The sequence below is a fragment of the Sphaeramia orbicularis genome, chromosome 4 (genome assembly GCF_902148855.1).
Source record: "Sphaeramia orbicularis chromosome 4, fSphaOr1.1, whole genome shotgun sequence".
NCBI lineage: Eukaryota > Metazoa > Chordata > Actinopteri > Kurtiformes > Apogonidae > Sphaeramia > Sphaeramia orbicularis.
The window spans coordinates 22,352,770-22,363,070 of record NC_043960.1 but is presented as its reverse complement, the minus strand read 5'-3'; positions in this window follow the sequence as shown (position 1 = coordinate 22,363,070).

Genomic DNA, 10,301 nt, shown 5'->3' with positions numbered 1-10,301 from the left:
CTTATACTCAATCTGCTCAAACTGAAGGGAATGAGTTTGCTAGGCCTCCATATGACTAGTACAGACAGGTCTGCCATATGTCTTAAAGTAATATAGAAAGCCAGGATCACAGCCCAATATAACTGAGATAGAAGACGCATTTTACAGCTGATATAGGGATCGAATGGAAGTCCCAGTGAAAAAAAAAAAAAAGATCAATTGAAGTGATTTTGGGCTGAACTGTAGCTCAATCTCATCTAACTTTTATTAGAAACGAGGAGGAAGAAAATAAGGAAAGACATTTCTCCCCCTTTAAGCATTAGGGTCTTAAGCCATAGCGGGTGTTTTAGTGAGAAGAAACACCTGCAGTCTCCTCTGACTCATTTTAACCCATAAAGATCCAGCGCTACTTTTGTGGCAATATTTCTCTCTATTTAACCTTTCTTAAGTGATTTACCATCATTTATTCTGATATTATCCTCTGAATTTTCCTTTTTTCACCGTAAATCAGTATTTTCCTATATTTAATTTGTTATATTTAATGTAGATGTTTGTAAAAAATTCTGAGTACATTCAAAGGTTATTATATCAAAACAGATAAAACTGCAAAAAAAAAGTCCCATTTCAACAAAGACATCAATAACTGAACATAAAACAAGTGTGTCTATCCACTGTAATTGATCAAACTTTACTGGTTTTACTGGGGAATCAATGCTGTAGAAGATGACGGTGTTTCCACAGTAACTATGGAGCCTCTAAACGTCCAAATGGGTCGTATCTGATGACCATGAAAAGATGACAAACTGTATTTTAGACCAACTATTTACATGGATTGATAGGACTAGCGGCATTGCACCCGTGGTGCCATTGTACGATAACGCCCTCCTGTGCTGCAAAATCGAGTGGACACGGACCGAGTGGACGGACACAGAACGTACATTATAGTAGGATTAGTGGATCAACAGGTATTAGACACATCAGATCAGTATAAGCTTGTAGTCACCAGTGGACATTTGGGTCTTATGGTTAAAGCAACAACAATGGAAGGTGGATGACTTACTTTGGGAAGCAGCAATATCTCCTTTTAGAGCTGTGTTATTTTAACCCTGTAAAGCCTGAACCATTAAATCATTGACAGAAAATTCCAGTTAGTTGAAACTGGAGCCTTTATTGGTCCTTCTGAAAACATTTTTTTTCCCAAATATTATTTCCATGTAGGAGTTTCAATTTTGTAACATATTTGACACATCAGGTCTCAATGCTCAAATATTATCATTTTTGAACAAAAACATAATATAACACAAACATGTCTGACAAATTGGTATTCCTTTTCAAAACTGGCAAAGTTCTGCCTCCTTCCTCATTAATAACAATCTAGTAGTGTCACTGAAAAGGCCTCTGGTGAACGAATTCCTCCCCCTGGTGGATTATCCATGTATTGCATGTATCTAATTGTATACATCAGGTTTTTCAAGAAAAAAAATATCACACTGATCATGTAGAGGGCTTCAAAACTCATATATCAAATATGATACATTTGGCATTATAGGGTTAAATCATTCTCAATAACATACATGAGAATATTTGTACATATGCTGCTCTATACTTGCTTATTTCAATGAGATAATAATAAGAAATTGGGAGATTTTGGTGGATAAGACTCACAATATTCACAACAGTAGGAGTTAGAGTCACTTCGGGAGGCTGCAATACATCTCAATCACATAAAAATAAAAGTATAAAAATAAGTAAAGCACATCATACACACCTGGTGCTCGAAGTAACTTTCAGCTCTTGATAGTTTTCTGCTCTGAAAGTAACAGACAAATGCCAGTGTGTCAAAAAACAGTGTGCTTGCTTGGAGCAAGTATTGCAGTGAATCTAGCAGTGGATGATGTTTTCATCTGTCCTGTCTGCTGGATAACAAGGCTGACAAGAACTAATACTGGCAGACTACTGTATATCTACTGCTTTTCCCTGTTTATAGTAGTCTGAAGTGTCACTAAACATCAACAAAGTCAGCCTAGACAGAATTAAAGCATCTGTGCTGGCACTAACATATGGGTAAGTGTCATGTGCGAGCTGACGACTGCCGCAAAAATACACAACATTTTTTGAAAGAGAGGAAAACCCCAAGTAATCCATAAACAGAAACAGTTGTGAAGAAAAAAAAATGTATCTCATTAAGTCTGAGAAATTCGTCTTTGAAATGGCCTAGAAAAAAGACAAAGAAAAAAATGGAAACTGCACATTTTCTTTTCTAACAATAAAAGATCTTCAGTCTGTTAAGCATGAATAGTTTCTGGCTCCTTTGCTTCTGACAAGTGTGTGAACTCGGCTAACAGAAGTATGTGAAAGTCTGACACATGCACAACCTGCCGACACAGCCAAAATCTCAACAAAACAGTGCCGCGCAGCACACACACGTGTCCACAGACATTAGCGGTGATGCATTTTAATGTCTTTCATATCTAATCTGGAAAATGTTCTACAGAGACAGGCTATCGCTTAAATTTTCCTGGCAGCCCTTCGGTAAAAACTGACGATAGCAGGTCTGCTCAGTGTTCCAACTGTGGCCTCCCGAGACTCATCTGTAAACACACACAGACTTGCACATTAAGTTGCTTCACACACACGAACTGTTGAGATTTGAAAAAAAAATACATAAACTTTCCAGTACACATGCACAAAATCCTCCCATTCTGAACACACTCGCCCTCGGCCCGTCTTTCTCTCCCTCTTCTGTTTCCCGTCTCTCTTTCTTTCTGTCTCTCTGTCTTTCTCATGCTTCACCCAGGATGTCCGGATGAGCCTCTCTAACTTCTCAATACAAAAATGCTCCCCTCTCTTTCCCTTCTTTTTATCTCTGTTTGCCTATTTCAGTGGGGTCGGAGCTGACAGCCAGTAAAAGAGCAGTCTGTTTCTAGATCCTCCAAACATAAAAAGAGGGCTGATCTATTCTGCGTTGAGTGGTTTGTTTTCCCTCTTTTCTGTGTACTTTGCTCCAGATTTTGGCCTCTTTTTAATGTGCTCCTAATAATAGAGAAGGAATAATTTAATAGAATTCGTCACCCCGCACTGCCGGTCGCAACTTGGCCGTCCAGCCAAACCATTTTCTGTGCGCACAGCAGCGGGATATTGAAGTCTATAAAACTCTATAAAAGCCGAAACAGAGATATAGTGTTGGGGAGTTTTTAGTGACTACAGCCAAGTCAACATGTTCATTCAATTAGAAAGATTAATTTTCTCCAGTGCAGCTGACGGCCTTGATTTGCAGTGTTGATTCAAAGCAGTACTGACCAGAGACAGCAGTGGTCAGAGATAGAACACACTGATATCCCTGCATAAACTACAGGCACTCCCTTAAAATTGCATTACACAATAGACAAAAATTACACTCCAATGCGCTCTGGCAACTGAAAATGCAAAATACAAAACATACAAAAGTAGTTAAACTTCTATATATGCATAAGAAATACAGACATCTGCGCATCTGCTCTTGGAATCAAAACGATCTAACATACACAATGGGATAACACGATTTCCTATTTGAATGCTGTTACACTCCAGGGGCTTTCCACGACATGCGTAACTCCTAAAAGTTCTGCGAATGTTTGATAGGCACAAGAGGCACTTCTTTTTTTTTTTTTTTGCACCACCAGCACAACATTCATTGTTAAGTCTTTCAGTGTAGCTTATATAAATATTTATTTTCACTGTATTGAGCTCATGAATAATTCAGGTGTTATAGAAAAAGGCTCTCGTGGGCTGCGGTTGTTGTTACTGTTAGTCTTTTGTTTGCCATTAGAGCGCTCGTCTTAGCCCCAAGGTAGACTCTCTCTACTTACAGACGTCCATTTCACAACTTAATTCTTATTCTGACGCAGATTTGCCTCCTTGTAAATTAATGTGGTTCCTGTTGTCTTCTGGTGATGAGTGAATGTGTGTGTGTGTATGAGTGGAGTGTGTGTACAGGACAGACTGCAGTGGAGGCCTTTTATTTTTATTAAGCACTGAACTCCATGGAAGTAGTCACTCATTTAAAAGTTATCACATTATCACACCTTACCATTTGAGATTCTGTCACCACTTTATCTTTATTGTCTTTATTAGTATTGATAGTACAAATTCTCAATAGCAGAGTGAAGTCGCTGACCAGAACACACTTACAACTATGAAACCACCAACTGGATTAACATTATGCCTCCATAGACTGTATTACACATTGTTTATTGTGTGTTTTGGTATCATCAAGGTTTTCTTCTTCAAACAAAGATCAAAACAAGTGGTGCCAGAGCAACAAACCCCGCCCCTTACACATATTTTGCCCATTATAAGTAAATGGGAATATTTAAAATTCCTAAAAAATTTGAACTTTGACTTACTGTTCCTAAACTGTAATGACGTCTATTCTTGGTCACTGGCAACCTATAAACCAAATTTGGTATGATTCACTTAATAGTTTTGCTGCAACAGACATGAGAAATTTTGGCTATTATAAGTAAATGGGGGGGGGGGGGGGGTATTTAAGAAATTCATAAAAATGGAAACTTTGACTACTTTTCCCAAAATATGACATCTATTCTGGGTCACTGACAATCTATAAACCAAATTTGGTATGAATTCACCCAATGGTTTTGTGGCTACAGACGTGAAATTTTGACTATTATAAGAAAATCTGGAAAAAAAACATTTTAAAAAATTCATAAAAAATGGAATCTTTGACCTAATTTTCCCAAAATGTAACAACATCTATTCTGGGTCACTGGCAATCTATAAACCAAATTTGGTATGAATTCACACAATAGTTTTGTGGCTAGAGACATGTGAAATTTCACCCATTATAAGTAAATGGAAAAAATAAAAGATTTTAAAAATTCATAAAAAAATTGTAACTTTGACCTACTTTCCTATTATGGGTCACTGGCAATCTATGAAATAATTCATTCATTCATTTTCTGAACCCGCTTTATCCTCACTAGGGTCACGGGGGTTGCTTGGAGCCTATCCCAGCTACATAGGGGCGAAGGTGGGGTACACCCTGGACAAGTCTCCAGTTCACTGCAAGGCTGACATATAGAGACAAACAATCACTCTCACATTCACACCTATGGGCAATTTAGATTAACCAATTAACCTATTAGTGCCCGGAGAGAACCCACGCAGACACAGGAAGAACATGCTAACTCCACACAGAAAGGCCCCACCCCCATCGACTGGTGTTAGAATCGAACCCAGGACCTTCTTGCTGTGAGGCACGAGAAACAAGTTTGGCATAAATTCAAAAATAGTTTTGTTGCTAGAGTGTTAACAAACAAACAAAAAACATACAAACAAACCAAACAAAAAAACCATACCCCTTGCCACCCCTTCGTGGAGTGGAGTAATAATAGTAACAGTCATCACGGGTTGTATCAGCTGATAGTTTGCATCATAGCTCTCTTAGCTTTAGGCAGAAAACAGTCACAGTAAATCTACAAATCACCTCAGTTTTCTGTACAATTTGTGTTGTCAATAGTTTATCTAAAGCCTTGAAAACCATCCGAACAAGGTCAAAACTATCACATTTTAGTCTGATAGTTTAATCCAAAGATCAACAAATGAACTTAGTGAAAATAATATCACAATAACTCATAACAGAAAACGACAACAATCTTTCTGACTTTTATCATTATTAAATCATTATTTGTCAATTTCTTTGACTCTAATAGTTTTTTTTCAGTGGTTCTCATCTAGTCATGTCACTTTCTGACACTTTAGTCCAAGGCCCCAGCAGAGTGACTCACTACTCCCTCTAGTGGTTAGATAAATCTTTTGAACCATCATATGAATAAATTAAGTGCATATCTGTACAATCCAGTATATTAGCATCTTAAGGTTAACTTTGGAGAGCTTTATTCTCAACACTTTGATGCTAATTTATGATCTTTTTTTTGATATTTGAAAGTAGAAATACTACACGGAGCCCTTATTAATATCTCTGCAATGTGTTCTAGCATTGAATTTAAAAAGACATACATAATCCAGAAGGAAATAAGTTCCATTGAAAACTATTTCAATCCATTATCCTCTTCTGACCTCAAGATTGCATTTGCAGTTCACCCAAGGCTTCTGACTTTGACCCATCAGCCTTCCATCACACAACAAGACCTCATACAATAAACAGTGCAACAAATGAATGAGAGCAGTAAAAAGCTTTTTAAGGAAAACCTCCATCAGATAAAGGTTGGAAAGATTTTTCTTCATGCCCTTTCATAGCTCAGATGCAGGTGGTAGAGAGACAGTGGGGCTGCTGGGTCAGCAATCAGCACTCACCAGTAAACAAACACAGGAGGAAAAGGAGAGGAGACAGGGCTGATGAATAGAAGACAGGACAGAGGCTAGCGAAGGTAAAATTTGAGAATTCAAGAGTGAGTGCTGAAGAGGTGAAGAAGGGCAAGAGAGATGTTACTAAACAGGAACGAGGGAGAGACGGTGAAGTCAAGGAGAAAGGAAGGTGGTGTGGAGAAACTGAGGAGAATGTGCAAAAATGAACGGATGAGTCTGCATTTCACAGGAGGAGTTTTACAGTAGCTTTACAGTACAAGTGTGCATATAGAGTATCAAGAGGTTAAGTGAAGTTAAGTTAGGTTAAGTCAGTGGTTCCCAACCTTTTTTGGCTCATGACCCCATTTTAACATCACAAATTTCTGGCAACCCCAGACATTCAAAACAGAGACTCTTCTTTTTTGCTAAAATTAATTTGTTTTTGATCATGTAATAGTTTGCTATACTATGTTGCAAATAAACATTAATTTTAGACAACATTCAGTCTATATAATGTATATTATTATGGATGGAGGCAGAAAAGCCAGGTGTAGATTACTGCACAAAGTGAGAATTTGATTTTCCTTGGTCAGGATATGTACAGTCAGTCCAGCCTGTATTTACAAGGCTGTAAATTAATACAGAACGAACAATAACTCAAACTATGAATTATGAAAGAGCTGCAGCATCTGAAACCGACCACAATGAACATTTGAACGATAAACAGTACCACAGTGCTTCAGTTTCAGCTTCAGTTTGTCATGTCTTTATATATTGGGATTGTCTCTGTCAACTCACCATATATTTTTTATTAGTAAGTTGTTGTTTTTTTTTTTATTAACCCTTTCATGTATAGTGGTCACTACAGTGGACAGTTACGCTACAGCTCTACTCTTGTATATTCATGGGTTTTGTTGTTTTAGTTCCATATCAACCAACACAGTGGACACTTATGCATCATCTCATAAACTGCAATTCGTACCATTATTGTAACTTTGCTGTTCTTGATTGGTTCTTGAGTGGAAATCAATTGTTAATATTTATTTTTTTGCATATTATCTCCATGAAGTGAGTAATAACTAGTATTAGAATATGTTAAAATGTGAGAAAACATAAGATTAGCAGCATTAAACATGGTTTCATTTCACGGTTTTCATATCACTTTATGATATTGGATTTTAAATATGTTTCTTTGCTACAACAATAAAATTCATGGTGTAGCTAAGTGGACATTTTTGTAACTCCATGAAAAACAGGTTGATTTAAAAAAAAAAAATTCAATCATATTGTTTTTTTGGTTTGTTTTTTTTTCATGCCTAAAGAGGAATAAAAACACTCAGGAAAAAAAATCTTGATTAAGGTTCTCATAATTCATGCATGAAAGGGTTAATTACTAGAAATTTCAGGTGACCCCATTTGAAGTCCAGGTGACCCCATGTGGTGTCCCGACCCCAAGGTTGAAAAACACTGGGTTAAGTTAAGTTAACCCCTTTTAAGACCACCATAACAGGCTGCCTAGGTGTCTTAATGTTTTCTTTGCAATAAAAGTGTCAGAAAATGTCTTTTTTGCCAATTCTTTTGCACCTTTGTTTTCAGGAAGAACTTCACTTTCAATATCTGGTCATTAATTATCATAATTATTAATAAATGCTTAAAACAGTGTGTTTTAGTAAAAAAACAAAAACAGACTTCAGGTTTTTAGCATATTTATTATCAGAAAAAAACTGTAAATGTCCATAACAAAACTGTTTGAGATTGCAGAAATAAACTTTCAACTATTTTACATCTCCTCAAACATGCTTTTTGGTCTTGAATATTCAGTATCTGTATTATGGCTTCATATTTTTTTTGTTATTTCCAGGCTTTTTTTAGAGTGTGTGGAAGTCTCTGAAACAGTTCCTTTCTACTTGTAATAGAGTCCCATATTGCGCCGTAAAGTGTTGTGTAGTGTTGGAAAGCTCAAGATCAGCTTTCAATGCTGTTTGGATTTTGTGGATAATGCAAATGGTTCAGTAGTTACAGTAATTTCAATGCTGTAAAGTGGAAAATGCAGCGTTGAAAAGACTGTCGTTGTTAAAGGGTTAAGTTAAGTTAAGTTAAGTTAAGCTCATACTGTATAACTTACAAAAACAATGCAATGAATTAGAGAAAAATAGTATTATTTTGTTTGTGGAAGAACCAAACCAAATGCAAAGCTTGATTTGATTTTGTTGCGTTGTGTGTTTTGTTTGATCAGATTTATATTCAGTGACCAAAAACCCCAAAAGCTGCAGATTAAGATTCGAACATGACTGAACCGTGATTGGTGATGAACAGAGGCATGGTGACGCTAATCTGTTTCCATCTTTTTGTCACTTCAAACCAGTGGGCAGACCACAGTGATTTCAAAACAGAATTAATGAGATCTCTTGTGGGAAAAAAAAAAAAAAAAATCAACTTTTGTAACTTTGTCAGCTATACTGTGTTCACGGGGGATTTTATTTTCAGTGGAAGAATCTGAATGAGAAAAGTTTTTATTTTAATTCTGTTTAACGTGATATCATGAATTGCGTACAGATAACACGCCACTTTTAATTGGTGTGTTGTCTGTATGCATTAAAAGCTTTCTGCGTGTATGTTCATGCTGCGTAAAATACCACGCGATTAGCAGTTAGGGTTAGGGCTAGCGGTTACGGATATGTAAACCAGAGATCTTGGCGTACACTGACACACGATCAAATATATTGAATAACACGTGAAAGGATGACTATGTGTACATACAGCACGCCAAATGCCGCAAGAACTGGCCTCACTGGAAAAAATCAAAATCTTAGCAAGTGCATTTTTCTCATTTCTAGTCAAAATATCTCATCACACTTAAAATAAGACATAATCACCTAAAGAGTAACTTTTCAGTGAGATATAAGAACTTATTTTTAGACAATAGATCTTGAAAATCTTATTTCAAGAAATTTTACAGAGATAATTTTCACTTGTTCCATTTGTAGATTTTTTTGCTTGAATTAAGCAAAATAATCTTGAATTACGCAAAAAAAAAAAAAAAATCTATCAATTTTAAGTGTGATGAGATATTTTGACAAGAAATGAAAAAAATACACCTGGTAAGATTTTGATTTTTTCCAGTGCTGACATACAACGCAATTTCATGAGATCAGTCTGTTCTGTAAAAAATAAAAAAAATACTGTAGCAAGATAGTAACAAGATTTGCACTCATTTCTGTATATCCTTCAGAGACCCAGCGATGCATTTTTGTCCTCTGTAGGGGACAAAAGTTTCACAGTTTTACTTAAAAATGCTGTCCATTGCAAAGGACATTTCATTAAATAATATATAAATAAATAAAAATTATTGTAAAAATATATCTGAAAAACTGTTGCATTATGAAGTCTCCAGTCAAGACAATTGTTTAATGTAAGGTCTTTAGGTCTCAGGAGGATATGGCCCCAAAAAAGTCTCATATCAGCTGATACTTCGGGTTTACACTAACCATAGGGACCTCTGACAAATATTTAATTCCTCACAAACCAGATTGGACTCACCAGGTGACCTACCTCTACTCTACATGTCTTTACACATACCTGTCACTGTGTATAAGAAGAGAAGAACTCCTTTGGCTGCACTGTCTGCTGCATTAAGGCCAAAGACCTGGGGGTAGGAAACTATGGTATTCACCTGTCAATCGACGCAAATGTGTGAAAACTCCTGTGTTAAAATTTCCCACAGGCAAAAGCAGTCAGTTATTGCTCATTGAATCTATAGGAGTCAGTGTCATTCCTTATTGCTGACTGGCTCCATTCCTTTACTTTCCCATTGACTGAGGATGTAGAATTGGCTGTTTACCTTGAAAAAATAATAGCTTTATGTCCATCAGGCTGTTGTGTTTTGCCTGGATGAATTATAGCAATAGATTTTTGATTAAAAAAAGTGAAATCACAACTAAATTTACTGATTGATGACATTTGGACACATTCATGAGCAGCTCAAAAACTCTTAATAATCAATAATATAAATGAAG